The sequence below is a fragment of the Netta rufina genome (assembly GCF_964035555.1).
Source record: "Netta rufina genome assembly, chromosome: 2".
Classification (NCBI taxonomy): Eukaryota; Metazoa; Chordata; class Aves; order Anseriformes; family Anatidae; genus Netta; species Netta rufina.
Window position 1 is genome coordinate 36,262,367 of NC_140124.1, and position 26,072 is coordinate 36,288,438.

At 38.5% G+C, this 26,072-nt stretch overlaps 1 protein-coding gene across 1 annotated transcript in view; it reads left to right on the plus strand.

The window, feature by feature from the left end:
* The window catches only part of CREB5 (cAMP responsive element binding protein 5), a 260,411-nt gene that overhangs the window by 59,029 nt on the left and 175,310 nt on the right, over positions 1 to 26,072 (plus strand). The gene's annotated exons all lie outside the window — the stretch shown is intronic.

Here is a 26,072-nt window from a genome sequence, read left to right on the forward strand (position 1 = left end):
GTATTGGACATTGTGTTATTTGGGTTAGTTCTCTCAGTAAGCTCTATTTGTCTATCTTGAGCATTAACCAGTACCATAGGCTAAAAGAAAGAAAAGAAGGCCACAAAGCAGCTATGGTGCTAAAGCCAGAGGGCACTTCTTAGCTTGCCTCAGCATTATTTTGCCTTTCAAAGTGCTGCTGCCTCCAATTGCAAGTGCTTTCCATGTAGGTGCTGTTTCTTATGTCTGCTGTATTGTCTTTTGCTTTGTTTGTTAATGATCGCTGTCCAATTAAAAACTCATACAAGTGAAATGTGTGAGTGTGGCTGCTGTGGCTGGTGAAATCTGGAGATAGCAGCATTTTGGGATCTTGGAGGTACTCTGATGTCTACAAAGTGAAGGCACTAGAGGGCTTTTTGGAAAAAAGTGGTGAGACTGATTGCTGAAACGCAGAAAGGGAGAGGCGACGTGTAAGAAAAAAGATGAGAAGGGAGTCTAGGAATAATTTGTGGCTTATAAGGAGGGAGATTGGGACAGATATGGAAGAGGAGAGAGACTGTGACGTAGCATTCTAAGTAAGGGAAAAGAGAGTCCAAATATGAGAGTCCAAGTTTTGGTCAAGGGTGGGGAAAATATCCAAGACCAACCTTTGCAGCTTTACATGCAAGATGAATGTTGGGAAACACTGATGTAATGAGATAAATATATCTAATTTTAGATTTAATTTGTCAATACTTTTGCTTCTTGTGTGCTGCCAGGGGGATAATTGGCCAAAATTAAGGAGAACATTTTTCTGTTTTCCTATGTCTTCAGTACTGATAATTTACAAAGAGGATTCCTAAGTGGTTCTTTCTGCTTTGTTTTTAGGAGTAGGAGATGAGCAGAAATTTACAGATGTGGACTTCTGTGCAACTAGCCATAAATTGCAAGGTTTGAAGTTGCAGAGTCCATTTCAGTTCACTAGAGGGTAGCTGCGCAATCTGATTGAAGTCTAGTCAAGGGCATCAAGTTACCTGATAATACCAGGTGTTGAGTGGCCTCTGGATGTCTTATTCTGCCCTCCTTCTACTAACCCCTGCAACTGCCATTAGTGATCTCCAGGGAGCATGATGGGAAGAGGGAGAAATTATATATATACAAAGCTAAAGTCACACTGTCTTGTTAACCTGTAACGTTTTTCTGTGTTTCCAACTATTCTGCTGTCTGTTCATTCATGTATTACTGACTAAAATATAGGAATCTGAAACAGGCCCCAGAAGGGCTTTACAGAAATGCAAGAAACAAAGGCCACAACAGAATGGGACTCCTCTGTAACTACTGCTAACAAAATATTTCTAACAGCCTGTACCTGGAATAAGTGCAAAGTAGCGTTCTTGTAACAGATCTACCAGCACTGAGAGACCAATACTAGCAGCATGAAAGTCTTACTCATGTCTCAGAAAATTCTTCCAAAAATATTTTTGGTCAGGTTAATTTCTTTGGACTCTGAAAGAAAGCTTTGTTTATTTTAGTATATCACTGTGGCTTAGCACACAGCTTGACATTGAAATCTTATAATAGAAAAACACTTTTTTCCCCCCTCTTTGAGAGTCATCACTTGAAAACTGAAAGAATACAATCCAATTAGCTTTTATTTCCCTCATCTTTCCCTCTTCTTTCTCTTTCCCTCCTGGGAAGTGGGAACCCACAGGTGATCCATGAGAATTTGTTGTGATTAAGCTGGTTATACAGACTGGTAACATTTCAAATTAGGTGTGACTTGCTGCGTGCATATTTCTAGGAACACTGTATGTACCCTTTTTGGAAAGGTAGTATTGAGGGGAAAGCACTTACATTATTATCCTAGCTGTTTAACCTGGAACAAATCATTATCATTCTGTCATGGTTGCTCATGTGTAAAGTGGGAGTAATGTCTCTTTCTGCTTCCCATACTTGATATTTCTTATCTGTGAAGATTATAAGTTCATCCATCAAAGACCATCTCTTAAATTATATTTGGGTTAGCCTTTTTCCTGGGGACTAAATAGACTCAAGTAATAGTAATGATGAGGATCTCCAGGCCTTGAACTGAAATGAGAAAAGGAAAGTTATAAATGGAAATGAGATTGTCTATACCAGCAAATAATAGCAAGAAGTCTCTTCTGAAGAAAGGCCCACTCCCTGAAGGCAAAGGATGCTGTAGATCAGAAATAAGCATATCGGTAATCATATGAAAGAGGCTTTTTGCACCCTCTTGATGGCACTCTTCCTGACACAAGCATAATCTCAAATTCACCACCAAAATTAATACAGATAAAAGCATACCTATACTATCCTTCCACATTCAGAAGTGTAAATATTAAACCTCTCAAGAGCTCTCAAGTTGACAGCTCTGCCTCAGACAAAATTTGCAACCCAAGTCAGCAAGGCAGGAAATGCTGGCACCTTAACCTGCTAGCTGTAGGTTTTAAGTTTGCACTGCTCTGAGCATTAAGTACCCAAAGCACTTGCGATGCATTTTACTTGCAAACACATGACCTTTGCTGCTACTGGATAGGCCCTCCTGTCACATCTTTTTTTTAGCATTAAGGTTGGGTCTGATGGAGTATTGTCAAGGATGGGAAGAGTCAGGATTCATTTGTGAACTAATTGGACCTGATTCATTAAAATGTTTCTTCTGACCTCCCTGCATGAAACAAGAATGTAAATGCACTCAGCATACCATGTAGAATAGAATAGTACATACAGTAACATTTAGAAGCAGTGAGTTGAATATTTTCAATATGAAGGCATTTTAAAAATCACATTCTGCTCATGTTAGAATTTGGATACATCATTTCCTCAGACTTATCCTGCCATTTTGAAATCTTCTAATCAGCACTCAATGTTGCAAGATAATAAGTAAACTATGCAAATGAGGCTGGGAAACAACTATTAACAGCTAGAGCTTGCTTATATTGTAGGTAGTTCACTGTCAGTCCAGGAAGCTTGTAGCCAGCAAGTCTTCAACATGGCTTAATGTTCCAGTTCTAATAGACTGTCTCACTGTAGGCACCTTACTGCTAGAAAAGCATCAGCAAAGTGAAGTAGTCCACTGAAGAAAAAAAGACAAATATGATGGTTGCATAGGTTCACACGATTAATGTGCAGCACGGAGTCATGTTTCAAGAATATGTTTTATTTTATTTTTTGTCTATTTTTATAGTAATGCAGGATAGGAGATCTGCAGATTGATTTCCTTCGAAGCATGATCTTGTGGGAGGTGGTGTCAATGCTGCAGTGTGCCAATGTAAAATGGTATAACATTTGAGTGTGTGCCCTTCCTCTACAGCAACCCTGTTAGCTCCGTTCTTCCCTTATAAATACACTGAAACCCCAGTGGGCTGTTTGAGATGAAACAGAAGAATATTGTTTTGGTACTACACAATTCAGAGGCAAGTGTTGAGAAACAGCTGTATTTCACTCATGAAGTGATACAAACCAACAAACTCATAAGTCTGCTCCCAGAGTACTTGTGATTCTCATTGACTGATATTTTGTACAGCAGAAAATGGCAAAGGCCTAGGTTTAAATACCTTTTATTTCAATTATTTTTAATTATGCAATCATTAATGCACATGCATGCATTTATCTAAACATGTAAGAATGTTTATACTCTTTTTTTCAAGTCAAAGTTCCCTCTGATTTCTTATTTTGTTCCTGAGATTATGTGGTGGGTATGTTGTAGCAGAAGAAAAATATGTGTAGAATTGATTTATGTTAATACAGTAGCTAAATGACAGGGTACCGTGGCTGCACTTGTTGTAATAGCTTCAACCTGTTACTTTATCAATCACTTAAGCTGTGGTCAAGGTGGCTCAAACTTAGTAACATAGAATAGCCAAGTTGGAAGGAACCAAGTCCAATCAGGTCCAACTCTGGGACCTCAAAGTACCACCCAAAAAATCAAACTGTGTATCTGAGAGCATTGTCCAAACGCGTCTTGAACTCCAGCAGGCTTGGTGCCATGACCACTGCCCTGGGGAGCCTGTCCCAGTGCCTGACCACCCTCTTGGTGAAGAACCTTTCCATAACATCCAGTCTGAACCTGCCCTATCCCAGCTCCATGCTATTCCCTTGGGTCCTGTTGCTGTCCGCGGAGAGTAGAGTTCAGCGCCTGCCCCTCTGTTCCCCTCATGAGGAAGTTGTAGACTGTGATGAGGCCTCCGCTCAGCCTGCTCTTCTCCAGGCTGAAAAATCCAAGTGACCTTAGCCAATACTCATACATCTTCCATATAGTGCTTTATAGTCCTTTACCATCTTTGTTGCTCTCCTTTGGACACTCTTTAACAGCTTTATGTTTTTCTTATACTGGGGTGCCCAAAACTGCACATAGTACTCAAGGTGAGGCCACACCAGCGCAGAGTAGAGTGAGGCAGTCACTCCCCTTGACCAGCCAGCAATTCATTCATTCTTAATTCTTAAGTTCAAAGTCCAAAATATTACCCCATATTGAAAGATGGAAATATAATAGTTCCCATACTTTACATATAACATATGTTTTTTTGCAGATGTGAGCATCTTCATATCATTTCTTCTGGGTGACACAATTGTATTGAGTTTTCAAATGTTCTAATTTTGTCAAATTAAATAGACTTACTGATCTGCTTTATGGGCTCACTGTTGGATTATAAAATCCCTTTTTTTCTTAATTATTAACTTTTGCAACATTTCTGTGGAGAATGGGAATTCTTTCTCTTATTTTCTAAGGAAGAAGAGATTTCAAAGAATGTTGTTTTCCAGAGCTCCTTTGTAGTGGGACACCAAGCTCCTGAAGAAATTGCAGACAGGGAGTGATATTTCCATGGAGATATTTCCCCTTCACGGTTCTGCCAAGCAAGCAGTTTTCTGTGTCTTTTGGATCCTAAATATCTTTAGCAGTGTGGCCCCAAAAGATTGATAGAGATCTTCAAAGGCATTTTGGTGTCTTGCTCTCACTGAAATAAAGCAGGAGTGAATCACTGAGCTACCATAAAGGATATGGACTCAAGTGACTTGCTAAAAATTACACAGGAAGTCTGTGGCAGAGCCTCGGATTGATTCCATATCTCCTCAGCCTCAGCACAGGGCATCGCACAAACCATGTGTGTTAAAGATTTATCAGCTGTTGTTCAGTGTTGCTAAAGACAGGAAGAATGCTCTCCTCCTCTCTCCAGATGGGTAGGCCTGCTGTATTTTAACTGCTTTTCTTAACTTGTGGAGCTCTCCTGGTAGCCACGTGGTGATACATTACTTTTTACATGGGAATTCTGCAGTTGGTACTTTGGTCCATTGACTTTGAGAGTCTTGTTTTGAGTATATATCTGCAGTTGAGGCACTTATTCCAGGCACTTTGTTATGTTGAACTGCTACAAAAGGGACTGCTTCTGCATAACTGTGCAGAAAAAAAAACAACTGTCAAGAGTTCATAACATGACCTTGCAAAAATATTCAGAGGAATGGGCTTTAACTTGGGCTTGTTGCTCAGTACATCTTGTCTTCTGCTGGCAGGCAGGTCTGTCTTACCTTCTTCTGATGCAATGGACTGTGCTTGAATGGATTTATGTATTTAGATTCTCATAGTCTGAGGGAAGACCTGAATGCTTTTCCATCAGTAAGTGACTATAGCATGCAGAAAGGCAATATTGGAGGGCATACGGTTTTGATTGAGCTAAACCTCCCTAACCATAATCCTTCCATGTTCTTCTAAATTCCAGCTGATGAATCATCTTGCACAGCTCAGTCAGGACAGTCCACTTTCCTTCTGCTTTATATTGTCTCTGTCCCAAAGAAGTTGAGTCATCCTTCTGTAATGTTTGGGTTTTTGTTGTGTTTTGTATATTTTGGCTATGCCCAAAAAGGAAGTCTGCCTGATTTCATTCTGACATTTCCTTCACAACAACATTGAATAGTTGTTGTGCATTTTGCCTTGGTCTTCCTACGAGTGTTTTTAATGGCACAGCTTTCTTGTTACCTGCTCAGATTTCAGCAGCATGGACTGGATGGCACATGATGAAGGGATAAACCTTCCTTGTAGTAGTGTTTTCGGTAAGTCTATCTCTTAGGTAAAGCCCTTAATTCTTGGCAATCTCTCTAGAGTGTACACTCTGCCATTAAACACAAACTCTGCTTCCCAGAGCTGAATTTTAAGTGGACTGCAGCATATATGGTTGGGTGGGTAATAAGATACTGCTGATATACTTCAGAGCAAGGTGCACTTTTACTTTATTTATGAAGATAGACATGCTGGTTGAGGGCTTAATCACAGCTGATAAATCATTTTAAGAAAGCCTATTAGAACCATATGCTTATTCTTTGTATTAATATGGTGTGTCTGTTTCTAGTCTAATAAGCCAGAGTCTCTTCCCCTTTCCCTTCCCCCTGCCTGGTGTGTGAACTATTTATCTGTTTAACTGATATCACTTGCCTAGGGGCATTTCTCTCTTTAAGAGGTATCATTAATAAAACAGGTGAGCAGAGGAGAGAGGAATTCTCACTCTCCAGAGCAAGTAAAGCTTCACGATTTTGGTCATCTGTGTTTAGATGGAATTCAAGAGCAAAGGTCCAAAAGCTGAGAACAGGAAACCTATCAATTAAAGGGTGGAGAACCACGGTATGGCCTTTACTCAGCATAAGGTTGTCATTTTGGCCCAGGTGGTTACAATCCTGGAGCCTGAGAGTTGAGAGGGGGTGGGTACACTGACATTTTGGTTACCTCACCTTCCCCTCCCTCAGCAAGGACTGCTGCAGGAACAGGTTCCATGGCCATCTAATGAGATCCACATTGGTGAAGTTATTCTGTGCCAAGTTCTATTTATCATTAATTGGTGGGTTCACTTGCAGATCTTTCCTATTATTTGCTGATTATACCCCTAAACATTTTATTATCTTGCCAAAATTTGGATGCTAATAATTTCTTGATTTATTGTTTGTTTATAACTGTCTACTGTCTAAGTGAAATGGACATAGTTAGAAGATTTCAAAACAGCAGCGAGCTCTTATGCTGACTGGGTTTCTTTCACATTTTGCACATGGCAGTCGTCTATTTATAAACCTCCATAGGGACTCCTAAACCTTTACAGTTGGGTTCCTCCCACCACTTCAGCCCCTTTTCTCCCTTGCTCCCCCAAGGCAAGTCTTGTTTTTTTGGCATAAAGACAATGATGGTGATTGTTATATGGAGAAAATCCACACGCTATGAACTGTGGGTAAGGTTTTTTAATTTGTACCTCAAGCAAAATAAATTGGAAATTAAAGACATCCAGGAGAGTAAGGGTATTTTAACCATAAGAGATCTTGATCTGAGTTACTAGTAGTCCACAGTGTTACAAAATGAGAAACTGAAAATTTGCTGTACACCAGTTGTGAGCACTCTCTGTAGCAGAACCATTTTCAAATACTGTATGAAATTAATGTATTTCTAAAAGCCACTGAACCAGACTGTTAAATCTGAAGTACTTCAAAGTAACAAAAGGAATAGTGGAGAAGAGAAAAGTCAGAACAACCAAGCATGTGCCATAGTAGTTAATGAATGCTACAGTTGGATGTTACAACCTCATACATCTCCGGGGCAGTTCCATCAACTATAATGGAAGTAAAATTTCTAGCCTATTGCAGCTAGGCAAAAATTTGAAGGAAAAAAGCCTGTGCTCAAAGGCGAGAAAAAAAATCTCACGTCATGAAGAGATGTGAAGAATCTGGCTACTAGCTGATATCCTAATAATACATAAGGGTCTTTTAAAAAGCCTAATAGGGTCCAAAAATGTACATTTTCACTATTTCCTTATTCTGTTTTCTCTAAGATGTTTCTTTACAGAAGTTTCCAAGTCCTGTCTGATCAGATAAATATCAATTTACTTTCTTCCCTAATATGCGAGTAAATTGTTTGTGGCTTGGTTTGGTTCCTGGGAGGAGAACAGACATCGGTTTGCCATCTGAATGTACGTGTCAAAGTGCAGACCTGCCAGCGAGTCTGGGGCTGGGTGGGGAGAGACACAGGGAGAATGAACTCAGTGTTACAAACAGTCTCTTTTGAATTTCTACAACCTATTAGTCACAGCAAGCTGCCCTTATTGATTTTGGTAAGAGAGGTCACTTTTAATCCTCTAAAGTGGAGAGAGCTGCATGCACTCTCTATAGCATGACATTAAAATTGACACAGCTCTGCATCACTTCTATGAAAATGCCCTAAACCTAGATGGATTATGGCCTTGCCTTTCAATGGTTACAAGCTGCTAGGCAGAACATGCTAACCTAAAATTGGTATAAAATCTTCAAAATACTTGATAAGGAAAGCACAAACAAAAAAAAATAAAATAAAAAAAAAATCTGAGAAAATACAAGCAGCCCAAAAATCTGCCCTGCAGTAATAGGCCATTTGTCCTAAGAAAGTTTAATTTCTTTTTTTTTAAAAATACAGAGGAGTCAAGATTATCGTATTAAAGAATAAACAAAATTGATCTTATTCTATGATTATGAGGAAAACTTACTCTGGTTGATGGCCCTTGCTAGTTTTGTTTATGTTCTTTAACTAACTAAATCTTTGAATACAATCAGAGTAGTCCCACTTGAATCTTAAGTGTGCTTCAAAACAAATAGCAGAGGTGAACTCTCAGCAGTTTTCTTTTCATCTTTGTTATTCCTGTCCTGACCCTTTTTTCCTGCCTAGTGATCATTTGTGACATACCGTTATTAAAAGAAATCTTCTTGAGGGAAAAAAGTGCTCAGTGAGGACAGGAAAACTGTTGTGATCCCAGAGAAGTATTTTTTTTTCCTTTGGAATTCTGGAAAAGGACCAGTGTCCAGAATAATTTTATGCCAGATGTTATTTGGAAATTTTTTTTTTTTTTTTAAGTGGTCATTGATTTTTTGAGTCTCAGTAAAGGTGTGCAGGAAAATATGTTTCCCTAAAGGTGTTTAGGGAAACACGTTGCCTGGTCATGTAAGCCTTATATTCTCCCTTTTCATTAGATATGACTTTTATTTATTTATTTTTTTTCTTTAATCCATTTCACCATAACAGGGGAAACTTATGATTTTATTCATATTCTCCAACATCTGACTGCAGTTGGTATTTTGTGCTGTGCCTCATTTTTCTAAAGGCAACCATTATTGACGCCAGCTGAAAAAAGCTGGAGTTCAGATAAAACTACTGAAGTTACAATTACAAAACCAATCATATTCTGCATCTGTCTCTACCTCCCTCTCCCTCCAAAAAACCTATGAGGTGGGTTAAGGCTGATGAAAACAGCAAGCTCAAGACCCTGTTCACCAACGAAGAAGAAAAAAGCACAAGATCAAGACTTCTTGCTTCTTATTAAAAGTTAGAAATATTCTTTATAAACAAGAGATATCTATAAGAGGAACTGCTATAAAATAATAAATAAGGGACAATGGCACGCTTTAAACCATATAGTCTGTAAGTGTAATGCATGTGATGACTAAGGTGCTTGACTTCCATGCCACAGCACCTTTCACTAGGCTAACAGTACTCTACAGTTGTTAGCTAAGTAGGTCTCTCATCTCCTTTTCAACAGAGATTAAAGTAAGTATGTGTGTGTCTATGTGTGCGGTGTGCCTTCCCCTCCTACATTGAGAGAGATTTGCTTTTTTCCTCTTCTTTCCTCATTTGAGGGGGGTGGGGGGTGGTATTTTCTCCCTGCTGTACATGCAGAAAGGGAACTGGCTTTTGGCTTCACCACTCTCACTGAGAAGTGGCACAGCAGCAGCACAGCAGGATTAAAGGTGAATACTGCTTATCTTGTTTGCTTTGATCTGGCAGTTTTTATTTTTATTTTTATTTATTTTTATTTTTATTTTTGCCCCAGTCCTAATTTTTCTCTTCCTAGCAATGGAGAAATTAAAATAAAAAATGTTGCCAGTTCCTCCTCCTTTGTGTTGAAAGAGTCTGATCTTGGGGTCCTCCCTAATGTCCTAACACTGTACAGAGTAAGGGAGGAACATTCACACTGAAGAAGAGGAAAAGCAATGCCAGTCAGGCAAGGAGAGAGATGGAGATGTTATGAGGCTGTACGGGGAAAAGAGAAAGATGAATGAATAAAAGAAGGAAGGAATAGCACTAGGCAGAAACTAAAAAGGCAGTTCTTAGTTTTCAGAGGAGTGAAGTATTAAAATAATGCTGTGATTTTGGATAAGCAGAGAGAGAAGAATGTGAAAAAGTATAATTCTCCTCTTCCCCATTGAAATAATATATTTAAGGATGAATTTGGTGAAATAAATTTTGCTTCATGGAAACTGAGTCAGTGTATCCTCTTAATGTTGAATTTAGATGTCAAAAGGTGCAGCTGTACAAGAAGAGAGATGGAGATGCTCAACTGATGATTGGTATTATAATATTTTCCTCCTGGAAAGGAGGAGGGGGTTGGGACTGAGCCTGGATGCTATTGTTTCTGTTTTCAGTCGTCTTTATAAAATATTTTCCTTTCCTCACAGTCTTGTTTTGTGTCTGAAATCTTTGTCCCATGGGATGTATGTATCTATGTAAGGCCCATTTCTCTAATGAAAAGTAGTTACCGTAGTTCTCTCCCATTTATATTATATTTTTGTTCCAATACTGTAAACTCATGCAAACGTGAATGCCAACATACACATTTTAGGACAACTAGAAAAACTATTAAGTTTGTTACGCCTCCACACATAAGTTCTTATTTTGTGGATTATTGTTTGGCCTGAATCTTTTTCAGGTACACTTCTCCTACCCTAGTTTCTTCGCTTTGCTTTATCCATCTCAGCCAGTTAAATATGTATATAAATGCTTTTCTGAAATGGGGCCAAAGACCACGTACCTCAATAGTTCTTAAGCATGTGTTTAACTTCAAGCATGTGTGTATTCAAGCTTGTTGAATAGAGATAGTTTGCGAAACCAGGGCTTCCCAACATTAGGATTTCAATCGTCTGTTTTAATGTATCTTTATTATTGCCTCCCATGGACTATAGGTAGCTATTGTTACTTGAGTCCTGCAGGTGAAGAAAGTTACAGTTTGGATGACAACCATTTAAGGGTAAAAACAATCTTTTGGCTACCCTGCTATTACAACTATTTTTTTTACTTTCTCCTAATAACTAACTAGATTATGTTCCATGAATGGAAATAATGATTGGAATTTCAAGTTATGTTTAGAAACTTACTCATTTCTCTGGAGGAATAAAAATGACCTGCCACTTAAAAACAAACAAACAAATGAAAAACTATAAGAATTTTTTGAGATTTGTGTATTTTCTAACAAAACTTGGTAACAAGGTGGTAGTGTGTATATATATATATATATATACAATATATATATATATATATAAAATATATATGCACCATTATTGACAAAATTAATGCAAAGCACATATCCAGTCTTCTGGATACATAATTTTTTGTGATTTCTTGAGAAAGTACTTTTAAATTACAGTAAAATTAAATTAAAATCCCAATGACTTTTTCATTCACTTGTATCCTTCTGTGTGCAAATGGGGTAAGCAAACTGCACTATGTTGTTTTGGTTTTTCTCCATCCAGGATCACAGGTAGCATGGGATGGAAAGTAGATTCCATGGAGCAGGTGATGTCTCTGTTGGAAGATGCAGGGGAGGAGAGAAAGGCAGTGAGGGAAATGTTCCTTTCAAAATAATTCTTAGTAAACTGTTAGTGATGAGGTAGTCAAATGGGCTTCCTGATGACAGTCTAAGTCATCAAAAAACAACAACAACAAACAAACAAACAAACACAATCATTTTACTATTGTAGTTGAATTGCTTAGTAGTGTTTCACAACAAAGTGCACTTCCCTTGTTTTTATGTAAGGTGGTAAGACTTAAAAATATAATTGGGCTTTCTCTCTCTTTTCTTGCTGCTTTTCAGTATTCACTTCCTCGCATTCCATCTTCAAAACAGCTAATCCGTATCCCCTTCTTCTTGAATAGCATTATCCTGACAACACAGCAGTGAAAAGAACCAAGACTGCAGGACTTCTAACAATGCCGGAGGGCCCCAGGAACAGGAATGCCCTGAAAAAAATGTGCTCCCATCCAGCTGCCCTTCATATTGTTGTCTCCCTATCCAATTTACTAGAGAATTTCCCACTGGCTCTTGGCTCGTTCCCAAATGAGAATGTAATCTTTTAAAGATTACACTGCATAATGGAGGGACAAGGAGCTCTTTATTAACTGGGATGGGGAGTCACTTGCTATTAGGAAAGGGAGAGGGATGGACTGTAGCAGTGTTTTGTGAGCTCTGCTTTCTGCCCCTTCTTGTCTCCTCAGTGGTAGGATGGCAGGTTGGGAGGGGGAAACCACTGCAGCTGCATTGTAAGGAAAAATAATTGAATGTAGGTTATGATTATGGCAATTACTTTTATAATGTGAGGGATTATGCCATAACTATTCTGTTGCCAACAAGATTAAATAACGAACTGAATGCCACAGCATTTTTTGATAATAATGAAAAAATCTCTGCTTGTTTTGAAGTTGATGTATTCAAAGACTATTAATACAGTGTGAAAGAACTGAGAAACTAAGGAAACGGAAGTGCTGCCTGTATAGATATTGTTTGTCTCAGATTCTTGTCACTGTGACTTCAATAAGCTGTGCCAGCTAGACACCCTCACCTCCCTTTCACCATGTAAAGCCATGTGATACTCTGATAATTTTCAACGCTCCCTCTCCTATCAAGCAGAGAAGCTTCCACTACTTATAATCAATGAAGAGTTAATAAAAAGTTATATTTGCAATGGAAAAATTTAAAAACTTTACAGGGGCACCACATTCTGCTCATTTAAAACTTCTGAACAGATTGGAAAGCTTCAACAGAAAAGTATTTTCATACCGTGCTCTCCATTTACTATATACTATATATGTATATAAGATAAGGTAATGTTAAGCCACTTCTAATATGAGCTGAGTATTGCTGAAGTAGGTGGAGTCTGCACAGTGTGATTTCTGCTTGTATCCATAGAAAGGTCATAGATGAGACACAGTACACAGTCACATAGTACAGATATAGCCTCATATAGACTGTTCATGGTAGGAATATAAGCTAAGTTAATTATGCAGGAAGAGCAGTTTCCTTTTGTTCATCATCTGGAAAATGAGTAGAAAATTAAATTTTGTAGAGTTCAGAAATATATCACGTGTTGATCATTACCAGAAAATTAACTGGCTTCATGGAGGAACCAGCATTCTGACTCTGAGGAGAAATGCAGGTGAACAATATAATTCTATAATTACTTGTGATAATTTGTTATTAATTTTTATATATTATGCACTGAATGGTATCTTTCACTGCATGTACACTTAAGTCTTATCACACTATTGTGCTGTATGAAAATACCTACGACTACAAAAAGCTATTGGATATGTTGGGAAAGACTATGTTTGCATTTGTAAGTCAACCATTCCTTCTTCCTTTTCTTCTGAAGAACTGGAGTCATGGATAACAAATCGAAGTCCAACAGAAACAGTTTGCTTTCTTTTTGAAACCCCGGAATGGCAGACTATACCTTATTTTTTCTCCTCTCCCTCTTCCCTCCATCTTTAGCATACAGAAAAAGAATCAAATCTGATTTCAGAATGCTCGTATGTTGAATCTTTGTCCCATAGGTTGTAGATCTGACTAGTACCACATGCAAATTGTTTGACTCCATGACACAGACTATTTGTTTTCTGGCCTTGCTATTCATACAAGGTTAAAAAATTTATTTTAGGCAAAAGATGCTCTCAGTTACCTTCTGTGAGGTACCAAAGTTACTCAGTTACCAAAGTGTACTGGGCACTTTGCAAATGTTAAGAAGTTGATATTTACAGTTGGATTCATAATTTCTCTGTGGTCTCTGAATAGGCTTGCAAAGTTATACCTCTATTCCCTAACTGCAAAACATGTTTTATGCTATCTTTCCATTTCGTCCCTTGGCTTATATCACTTCTGGATACAGTTCACAGAATCACAGAATTTCTAGGTTGGAAAAGACCTCAAGATCATCGAGTCCAGCCTCTGACCTAACGCTAACAGTTCCCACTAAACCATATCCCTAAGCTCTACATCTAAGCGTCTTTTAAAAACTTCCAGGGATGGTGACTCCACCACTTCCCTGGGCAGCCTGTTCCAAGTTCTTACATTTCAAGTGAAACATCCTGTATTAATCTCCTATAAGGGATTTTTAAGTTCATCACTTTTGCACTAGGTCCTCGCTGATAGGAACAGTTGCACAAGGAATCTACTTTTCCTATGTCTTATTAATTCTTTGGTTGCTCTCTTCTTTTAGAATGAAGATGAAGAGCCAGAGGTCAGTATGGGCTTCATGTGTATCTGACAGTATGTTGCAAAAAGCTAAATCCACATAGCAACATATGGGCCCAACAGGCAAGTGTTACATTTCACAGACTGTGCGGAGGGAATCATAACCCATGAAAAAGGGCAGACCAGATGCCTGAGGGCTACACTTCAAGCTGTCAAAGTAGTTTCACCAGTTCTTGCTCTTCATCGGCTTTCCTGACCTCTGTGTACCATGTGCTTAAGCATCTTAAAATTCCCTACCAGAATAGGGCTCAGGGCATTAAATTCAGGCTGTAGTGCAATGTGATCTGCTTGAAATTTCTGAAGTCAATGATGCAGATTTGTATGTACTTCTGTATGTGCCCTCTCACTGTTAATAGGTAATAAAACACTAACATTTTATCATGGTGGGGGCTTATTTGTGTGTGTGTGACCTTATATTTGACTGTCATAAAGACACAGGTGTAACATTTTTCAAGTTATATGAGAAATACTGTAATACCACCTAGATACCGGTGTGTTCAGGAGCTCTTACAGAACAGTTTGGGTGATTTTCTTGATGATGTGAATGCTAGAATGTTAAAAGGATTGAAAATAGTTATTTTTTTATTTCTTTTCTGTAAACACCTTGCTGGAATTTTTGCTGGAAATTTCTGTAAGAACTTCTCATAAACTAGGTTTGGAGGCTTTTTTGTTTTTCTATTAACTGTAACTTAACTATAACCATTTTTTTTAACACTTCCATTATTTTTCCTTTTTGCATATAAGTGTTTATGTAAATTGATGTTGAAATCAGTTTTAAAACCACAAATGGAACCTCTATTTACTAAGTTATTTAGCTTTCAGCTTAACCTGGCAAAAGACTGTATACACAAGACTGTACACATATAAGATAAAGTAGCCCAAAAAGATAACTTTTTTTGCCTTCTCTGATGTTCAGCTGGTAACACAAATACTCAGCTTGCCCTAAATATGAAGGAGAAGGTGTTTCCTTAAACCATCTTTACAGAGGAAGGGGAGAAAAACATGTTAAGGTCAGTTACTATGGATTACTCAATGGACAGGTAGCATATTAAACTGCTGTGAGTCAATGTTTTTTGATAATCTGTTTATCATGTCTCAACTGAAACATGTTAGGGAAGCTTCTGATCTTGCTAGCAGTTAGCAGAACCAGATCTCATGAGTTTTTCTCATGATGCAATATGGACTGTAAACTGCTTGCATGAAGTATGGTATTTGCCACGTGTCGGTAGAAGACCAATGTTTTGATTCCATCTTTAAATAATAGTGTGGTGTATGTAACTACTAACTGATGAGCTTTATTTTTACACTGAATTGTTTCAGCTGGATGACATTTTTTGTTGCTTTAAAACAATATGTATTTCTGTAATACATGACTATAACATAGAAAACGTATTTCAGTTCCTTTCATTATTTTGTTGCTTGATACAGTGATATGGCGCTGGTGTCTAGCAAGCAAATACATTCCTGCGGTGTTTTCAAAAGCATATGAGAAACCACATGTCTTCATAGGAAAGCAGCTGTTAGCAAGCATATGCTTTGTTAGATAGAGTGACAGTTATTAAAACAGCAAGGTATGACCATGGCTTGTCTTTTTAAGTTGAATAAAACTGGCATTAAGTGTTGCTTTGAATGTGTGCAGTCGTGCTGCATGTAGATATTGCCATGTAGAGTTGTAACTGGAAGGAGAAAGAGATTAACGTTCATAGTCTGTAGCTTGGAAGAGACAATATAAATCTCTGTCCTGCTTTGAGCTGTGAATGCCTCTGTAGGAGTTATAGTAACAGACAAATTAGCATAATGTAATTGCCTGGCAAGGTCAGCCCCTCTCCAGGAGCATTAGCAATGTTTACTGCAAGAAGAGACAGACCAAGTATTGTAGGGTAGTACGTTGTCTGTCCTTTTTGAAGGAAGAATAATCATTTGGACTCCTACATCACAGACTGTTTAACCATATCTTATTAAAATTCAAGCTATCATATTTCTGCCTTAAAGCAAATCATCTAGAAGAACAACAAAGAATATTCTGTACTATCACACAAATCTTCATTCTTTTTTTAAATTATTTTATTTTTACTTTGAACTTTGTTGAGTTTACATCTCTCTCTCTTTTTTTTTTTTTCTCTCTCTAATGAATAGTTTGTCTCTGAATGATAAACTAACATATGTATCCCTGCCAATACTTAATAAATCTTGTTGGTAGGATTAAAGTTTCTGGTCTTACTGTATAGGGTATAACTAGTAAATTCAGACAAACTCGTCAGCTTTATTATTTGGATTTTTTGGAAGCATGAAACTAGGCAAAATTCTGGGCCAGCACAAGCAATCCAGCCTTATTGGCTTCAGCTTTGCAAACCCTTTCACAACTGTGTGTCAGACACAGGAGTCAGTGCCCAATGTTTTAATGGAGACCTTGTGCTGAGTCACAAACAGCACTGGCTTTTTAGCTTTTGATCTCAAATCTGGTAATTTGCGCCAAGTATTTGAAAAGAGTTCAGGCATTCTGTTTTGAGATATTTGGGAAATGGCTCTTAAAATGTCACTTAGAGGTTATACTGCATTTTACTATATGCTAATTATCAGGAATGCTGAAGGCTATTCTATTTGGTACCTATCTTCAGGTTAAGTTTTTAAAATACTGTCTGTGACCAGGAGTTGCCACAGTAATTTTCCTAGAGAGCTGGCAGACAGTATGAACATACATAGAATCACCTTCGGAGTGCTATCTTACTGGAAAACCTATTTCCTTGTGCTTAGGCAGTCTGATCTAACGGATTTCCAGAGCACAGTCCTTTCCATGGTCTTCTGATGATGAAGAAAAACCCAGCAACAAATCCTGTACTCCACAACAGTTGTGCTTTTTGTCCTGTGTAGTAATAACTTCCAACCTTACATTGGTTAGGTGGGTTTACAATGAGTAGGATTGTTACTGTGTTCTGGAGTAAGATACTCTTTTCTAATGCCAATACCCTGTTAGCTAGCCACTTTTGGGAACGGGGACGTGGTGTTACTCATTCCACTGTGGCCTTCCTGACTCTTTCCTCTGTTTCTCGACTTTCAGGTATTGAGTCTCTTTGAGTGTAAACATCACATTGACGTTCTCTTTGAAGGCAAAAGCTGCTGTGTGGAGGAGAGCATTCAGGGAAAATAACATTTCTCCACGTGCACCAAGCTTGCTCCTCAAGGATGCATTCTTGCCCAATTTCTTTCATGGCTCAGCTGCAACTCTTGCTTTCCATTACCTATGTTTTGCCTCCTTGTATAATGCTGTCCATCCAGCTGGATTACATCATTACAGGGGGACCGGTTGTATTTTACTTAGGAAAGTAAAGGAAAATGAACATTATGGCTCCTCAGGTGGAGTGAGGCCTTGCCCAAGCATTTCAGAAGTGTGTGGTTCTCTAAAGGAACTGTATGTAATTTCCCCAGGATGGCTCCACACAGCATTTAATTAGTGTGACTGGAAGCGTGTACATCTGGATGATTGTCTGGTAGCATTATCCAATATAGTGCAGATTGTTTGCTGTTCTCTCCATCACTCCAGTCAGAAAAGAAGATGAGCAAAACATGTCCTACTTTGAGAATTCAGCCCCTCCACAACCACTGCCATATAATCTCAGTACATTTTTTAGCTTAACTTCTAAAAGGACTTTTGATTTTTAGCACACAGATTTGGTTGTACAATCAGAAGTGATTTAATTAGATACAGTTTTCTGTAGATGATCTCTCCTTGTCTGAAGATTAGATCCTGCAATGCTCTATGGACTTGACCACGCAGCATTGCTTTTACTAATTTATGTCACTCTCTGCTTTCTTGTTTCTGGTCACCAAAGAGCTGTTCTTTTGCCTTGATATTTTGCTTAGGTATTCATAATATACTTCTTTTATGAATTAGTTACAAGTATCTGAGTTATGATCTTGTCATTTCTATGAAGCTGGAATTCAAATGCATGCTACTCTAAAGTCCTGTGGAGGTGTGTGTTTTGTTGGGTGTTTTATTATTATTATTTTTTTTCATCTCTTAAAAACCCTTTCTGTTCTGCAACTTTGCTGTATTATATTGCCTTTCTAGGTATATTGTGTTGTCACTAAAAGCTGTTCTCTTCTTGTCACTTCCAAATGCTCTGTAGTTGTTGAAGATTCTCATCCTGTTTTAGATGTAAGACAGAAGAGTGTAAAACAATTTGCTCAAAGTTATGCAGTAGATCTTTACTAGAATGAGAATGAGGAGAAGGGTGGCTCTGCAGTTCTCAGCGTATCTGACCTGCACAGCATCTTTGGAACCCAGAGTTATATTTCTGACCTCTTTTTGTTGTCCTAAGAAACTGTATGTCCAACCCCACACCACTTTGCTTACCAAGCTTATTTCTTGTTTTCAGTAGCTCTTCTCTTAGCAATCCCAGCAAGCTGTGCTTTAAGATCAAAGCTGCATGCCTGTCTGTGGACAATCAACCCTGTTGTTTGCAGGACTCTTCTGTTGGTGTCTTGTTCTTCTGCTCTTCTCAGTTGTTTTTCTTGCCTGTCTGTGGCTGCAGAAGGTAACTGCTGAATCTGTCCATCTTTGCTAAGTGGCAGAGATGGACAAGGACAGCTTATTTTTCCTTAACCAGGCTGCGAAAAGTCAGAAACCTCTTTGAGGAGAAAACAAAGAACATAACAGTTTCTTGTAATACCTATTGCACTGTCTGTGGCCTTTGCTGTACTTACTGGAAGTGAACTTTTCTTAGCTAGAAGAATGTTTAACTTTTTAACATTCTACATAGGCAGTCTGATTGCCTACAGAGAATATTAATTTTGTCTGACTGTTTCTAACTGATGAACCAAGTTCTCTAAGTTCTTTCAGTCCAAAATCTAGACTACACTAGTTCTCATCTCCTGAAACATCAGCCTAAGGTTGATTGAAACAATTATGGATGCTTCAAACTGCATGCTTGCCTTTGTGATTGCTTCCTAGGAGGTTTGAGGAATTTGAATTTGGGGAAATTTGGGGAAACTTGATCCCAGCTTGATGCTTTTACTTTCCTTGTATGATTTGCACTGATCAAAACTACTTGTTTCCCACCAGTTCACTTGCCAACCCAATCCACTGGTTAGACCTATGATCCCTTTCATGGGGCAGATGGCCCATCTACGTGTTTTTTTTTTTTTTGGTTTTTTTTTGAACATTGGCCTTGACTGCTGAGCCTTTCCCAGTATTTTGTTTTAGTCTCTATCCAGTACTAGCCAGCCAGGCCCAACATAGCTGAGCGGGTTAGGATTAAAAGAATATTTTGGAGGTGTATTTTATTACCAGGGTAGCGGCATTTCCACTTGACTTCTTAGCAGAAAAGTTAAGCCTGCTGGTTTTCTGCTTGAAACTGCCTGAATGGAAAATCACTGGTTGTTTTGTTGCTACCATCCTTGCTCTCCTTTACCAACTGCTCTGTCTAAAAAAATGTTCTGGTTATTAAATGCAGTCAAGCAGCCACTGCTGTAACTCATGCATGATGCCAATAACTTACGCCAGTGAAATCAATGATGAGAATTTCAAAGAAGCTTTAAATAAAATATAGCAAATTTAAATGCCAAAGTGCTGTCTATGTGAATTTGCTATTAACAGATTATAAATGGTTTGAATAATGTTGAAAAGCCTAGTGCCTTCAGTTAGTGGTATCAAAGGCTTGTTTAAAGCAGTTCCTGGAGGATTGCCCCCCCCCCCCCCCCCCCCTTCCCTCCAGCTTTCTGTTTCATGATGGATAAAAACAAAACTCCTTACAATAAAGAAAGGAAAGCCAGGTTTTCAGCTACCCTCTGACTGGCCTCCAGATCTGGCAGCTGCTTTTGGATGTCTAATTGCCTGTCCTGCAAAAGTTGACACGTACCTACTTTGAGAAGGTTCTTTGAGTACCCACTTTGTATGTACATTCTCCGATTTACAGAAATAAAATGATAATGCTGGGAAAAAAAATCAAAGTTGAGCATATAATACTGTTTTTTATTTTTTGTTAACAACAACAAAATGTTTTCCTTCTTTTCTGAGTCCATAGTCCATTTACCATTAGATATGGTAAAACAGTGCAAAATAGCAGCTATGACACTGGGTTGGAAGGAAAGAGCCCTTCCATTGAATCCTGATTTTTGGCTGCACAAATCACTTTCTCTCTTTCCTCATTCCTCTTTCCTTGCTTTGTGTCTGGACTCTAAGTTTTGTGAGCAAGTGTAGTCCATCAATGTGTCTATACAGATTTCAGCACAATAAGGCCTTGATTTCAACTGAGGCCTCTAGGAATTACACCTACTAAGTGTACTAGCAAACCTCTTTCTTCCTTTTAAAGTTTCTTAGTTGCCCTTCCCCATTTGAAATTCATGGCAAGCTCTCTTGTTTACAGCAATCTAATGAGAGCATAATTGGGTCCCCAAGATAACATTACAGATATAAGCCAGTTTTTCCTTAGAAAAGTCCTATAGAGAATGTATTTTCTCATAAACATGCTCTTTATAAAAGGGCTTGCTGTTTCGTGTTTATTGGTGTTCCATCTGCTCTAGAGAATACATTTGAGAAAAACTAGCTCCAGCATGGCATATAATGTTTCATTAGCAGGCATAACCTTGTTTATTTGCTTTTTAAAATTGTATTTAGAAAAGGAAATCAGTTTGCACCATTGACATGCTGCCAGGTTCCTGTTTATAAATGTCACAATAGGCAACTTGGAAGAAACGAAATAGTCAGTTTATGGATTTTGCATAAAGTATGACAGAAACTGTGTAGAGCCAAACAGCCAGTTGTGCTTCGCCTATTTTGCAGCCTCCCAATTAGTGGGATGGGGCATAGTGTTAGCAGTACAAAACACCCTGAGTGACCCGAACTGGGCTATGGACACTTAGTGTTACTGACGCTTATTTGAACAGAAGAAGCTCTTTGTGCTATGTTGCTTAAATGGCTATCTTGGGCAAGTAATTGTGTATGAAACAAGCAACCCTGAGGAAAATGCGAGATATCTGAAGGAAACTTCAAGACATAAGCATGCAATCTGATGTCATCTTTTCCCTCAGAGAAGCTATTTCCTTTCAAATTCTGTTGAGACCAGTCTTCCAAAATTTCCTTCTCCTTCAAAATACATTCATTGGATTTCCTTTATATCACTTTTTTCCTTTCCTATAGTAAATGGTTTATCATGGATACTTCTGGTACACGCCATATATTACTTACTGTGTATGTAAAGAAGGCCTCGTGTCAGAAGGCCTCTTGACAGACATGATGAAGAGGGCATGAGGAGGGTAGTGGGGGAAGAGGGGAGGGAATCCTGGAAGACAAGGGTAATCTTTCAGTATTCATTTCTACTGGTAATTAGAGGGCACCACTGAATGTCTGTAATTAGATCATGTCACAAAAATTAAGATAAAAGACCGAAAATTCTAAATCTCCTGCATTTTGTTCATAATACCAGAGGAGTCAGAGCATTTGCTTAAACCACCAGCCAAAGTGGAGGACAGGCACAGAGGCTTAACATGCCCCTGGAAGAAATTCATATGCATTTCCCTCAGAAGGTGCAAGGAAGAGACCAGAGGAGGTAACTGTGCACTTCAGTGACCTTACTTCATTCAACTGTGCCTCTGCCCATAGGGCAGAGTTAAAGTGGAAAGGCACATCAGAGGTTAGTTGTGCTGTGGTCACTCTGTGCGGGGCTATCACCCGTAAGGCAGTGGCCTTAAGAGGATTTGTAGTGCTTAAATGGGCCCTTCGGGCTTCAAGCTATAGTGGTGACTGCTGCAGCCTTAAGATGGCTTATACGTGGCTTAGCACTTTGTAGCCTGTCCTGCGTCTTGTGCCATGACTTTTAACAGCACTATGTGGTTTGCTGGGGATTAACAGGCTGAGATTTCATCTGAATCACTCAGGGTATCTTGGAAAGGCTTGCTGATCACATAATAACAGCTACTAAAAGAAATAAGGATAACAAGAATAAAAATGTTATTTATGAAGTGTTTTTTTTTTTTTTTTTTTTTTTTTTTGGTGCTTTTTTAGTAGCAGCCATCATGTCTACATTAAAAATAATTCCTCCTAACTTAAAAGAAAAAAGAAGTTTCCCTGCATTTTCCAGCATAGATATTTAAGACAGAATTTTACAAAGCTCCTGCCAGTGCCTGTACACAAGCCTGACCTATTAATTAGCGTTAATTATCCACTAAAGCTACAAAATACTGAAAATATATATATATTAAAAGGACAGGCTGCTTAATTCCACAGACACTTTTAGAATTGTTATCTTTATTGTCAAGATATTCTAGTCACGGTGCTCTAAAGCAGTATGCGGGCAGCGGTTAAACTCTGGTCTGCGAACTGCTGGTGGTCGAAAGGCTGTGCTAAGTCATCTGCAGCTGGTCTGTGGAACCATCTTGCCTTAATTACACAATTTATGATAAGAGTGCAGGCTGCTCTGTGAGAAATTCAGAGGGTTGACAGAGGTCTGTGATCCAAAAAATTGGAAACCAGTGGCCGAGACTGATAAGTACAGATTCAAAGCTTTATGATTTCAGTGAGAGCAATGTTTCCCTTCTTTCCCCATCTGCCTATCATTACCTGTCATTTTTGAGTAAAGAGTTTAACTTTTCTTTAAATTTTTACCCCTAAGGAGATCAGTGTGATAACATTTGACTGAGCAGTGGTGCCTGGGGTTCAAGAAGTCAGAGCTGCTCTCACCACTGCTGGCCTTTGAGTCTCCAGCATCGTGGGGGTAGCTGGCTGTATGTAGTGTGGGGGCAGCAGCTGAGAGGGACTTGAAGGCAGGGAAGACGCCTTCTTCTGCATCCTGGGATATATCATACCTCCTTTTTTTTTTTTTTTTTTTTTTTTTTTTTTTTTTTTTTTAGTGTGTGTGTATGCCATTTTTATCAGGTAGCTGTTAAGTGAACATTTGCCCACCTTTAAAATGTTTTGAGAAATAGATCTTTTGGCATCACTTTATATTTTTGTGTGTCAGCCTTGTTCAGTGACTTCATACCTCTCACTAAGTAAGGGAGTTAAATGGATTCTGAGTCTGCAATAAGATCTTCCTAATGCTTTGTCCCTGTGCTTAATGTTTCTACACAGCATTTTCCGACAGTTCTTTTGTCCTTTTTCCTGCCTTAGTGCTTTTTCTCATTCAAGCTATACAGATGTTACAGTTTAAAACAAGAAAAAAGTATTGCATTTCACTCTCCAGCAAGTTTACTCTCTCCTATCTCTTGCATAATGACCTCCCTCCCCCTTATTTTTTTGTTAAATTTAAATCTTTGTAATACACCTTCTTATAATCCTTCAACTGTTTTTGTAATCTGACTGATTTTTTAATCTCTATTTTCTTCCCTAGTTACTCTGCTATGTTTGCTGGCATTGTGTGGGCAATGAGCTTAGTTCTGTGCTTATTGCAGTTTAGCAGGAGATGAAATAGTTCTGATGGACTGGTGTGAGGGTGTTTTCCGTGCACACTGATTTGAATAATGTGAAAATAAATTGGTTAATGCCATTTTGGGGGAGTTTGATAACTTTTGTTTTGAAATGATTTTTCTCTTTTGTCAGGGCAGAATTCATTGAGGCTCAATAATTTTGATACAGATTGCATACGATTAAAATATGTTAGAGGTATGCTATTATTTGCCATATTTATCCTATAAATTTCTTTATGGTAATGACCTCCAAGTTTTTAAGCCAACAGGTTCTTCAATTGTGTGAGCAGCATGTGCAGCGGAGGAGTATATCACCACTGGTTGTTACTATATTGATTTTAAATTATTGCTATATATTAGATTTCTATCTTTAAATGTTTTTTCAACTTTTTTTTTTTTTAATATGTAAATTCATTGTTTGGGAAAATATTTTTTTTTTTTTTTTTCAGAAAATAAAAAAGTGCAAAAAAGTGCTTTTGTTTTTGTTTAGACAAACTGGATTTTTTCTCTCATTTTTTTAACGGCAAATACCTTCTGACTTTAGAATTTATATAATAGTCTGCAAAATGGTTTTTATGTGCAATTGGTTTTAGGTCACAGCTCTATTGATCTAAAAGCTCTCAGAACAATCCCGAATGAGTCATCAGTTTATATAGAACTGGTATTTGCAATTTTCATTAAACCTCAGTTAAAAAAGAATAGTAGGAGAACATAAGCTGGCTTCAGTTCAGAAACCAGCTCTGACAGTTTGAAAACAAAAACAGTATGAAACTCAGAAAAGCTACAATGGATAGGAAATGGTAGATCCATTTTCTTCATCCTTTGCCTTCAGTTGATGGGGATGTGTGATCCAGGTGGTGCCGTGTGGTATGGATGGGTGTTTCTCTGGAAGAGACAGGGTTCAGCAGAAATGGTGACTGCCTAGAGTCATGGGGTGTATTTTGCCTGTGTCTACAGAGCTGTCATTGCTTGGCTCTGCTTGCCAACAGGGTGTGTGTTCTTGTGGAGTGATGTGTAATTCTCTCCACGAGCACATGGAAGCATGACTTCAAGAAGATTTTAGCCTTTAAAAAAAAAAAAGTGTGTTGCCTATGTACAGTTAAATAGTTGCATGTGGGAGAAAATGCTTAAATGTTCTCTTGGAAGTCTCTTGACTGAAGCTAAAAGGAGAAATATTCTGAAACCAGGGCGAGGTTAAGCTGATGATGATCTATTCCCTTTCCTCTTGCAGTTGGAATGGTTGAGAATGAATACCTTGAAGCAGTCTGTGGTTATGTCTTTATTATTATTATTATTATTATTTTTAACATTATTTTAATCTGAACACTAAAGACTGTTGGGAATATAATATGGGCACATGAGTAAAGGAACATTCCTGTAAAAGCTCTTTAGCGTCATAATCCTAGTTTCAGTTTAAGTGGGAGTGGCTGGGAACTTTGGTGAGGTATAAAACTTAGTCCTAGAGGAAATAAATTCCCATGTATGGATCTTGAGGGTGGTGGATACCTCTCTTGTCTCTACATCTCCTGTCGTGTGGGTGGCCTGTTCCCTGTGTGAATATTTGGGTCCAGTTGTAATAGAGTGAGTGAAAATAAGCCCACATGACCTCTTCAAGGAGAGTTGTGAAGGTCTCTGAGAAAATTCTGTGTCTTGTATTATGGTCAGGTTTCAGGAGTGTTAAGGCAGGGGGAGAGCTCTGTATCATGGCTCCTGTTGACTCCTCCCACCTGGCGTGCTGGGAGCTGTCCACCTTGTAGGAATTCGTCTTAACCATTGTCTCATTGGAGGAGGATGAAAAGGGGAGATAATGTGAGATATTCTTCATGGATCCCTGGTGGAAGAGCACACAGAACTCCTTAAAAGTAGAACTGGAAGTAGCCTAGTCAAATAACAATTCAGCTGTGATGGGGGTAGGGGTGTCTCTGTTTCACTCAATGTTAACGAATTTTACCTTTTTTAATAAAAGCCCAAAGTCATGTCTCTGAGGAGCCCTTTAGTATCATGTCCAGTTCCTCTAAGAGCACATGCAATGCAACAAGGCCATTTCAGGAGTTCTGAAGACCATCTGCAACGAGCCTAGTCTTGCTGTGCCGGTGACGTAGTGCCATTCTGCATGTCATGATGCATATGGCTGGATCAGATAGGCTTAGTGTCAGTGCTGTTGTACATTATCTTTCTGCCATCTTTCAAAGCACAGGCCTTGCCATTTAGGTATGAACTTGCTTGAACTTTTCTGCAAATTCATAAGCATCACACCAATGTAAATTGTTCTGAGATTGCCAAATCCCTTTCTTGTGAACGTGGGAATCATACCGAGTTAGATATTTTGTTGGGAAATCTTGGGCTTTCTCTTGGCAATTCTGTAGATACTATGTATAGTTCCTGCCCAACAATGGC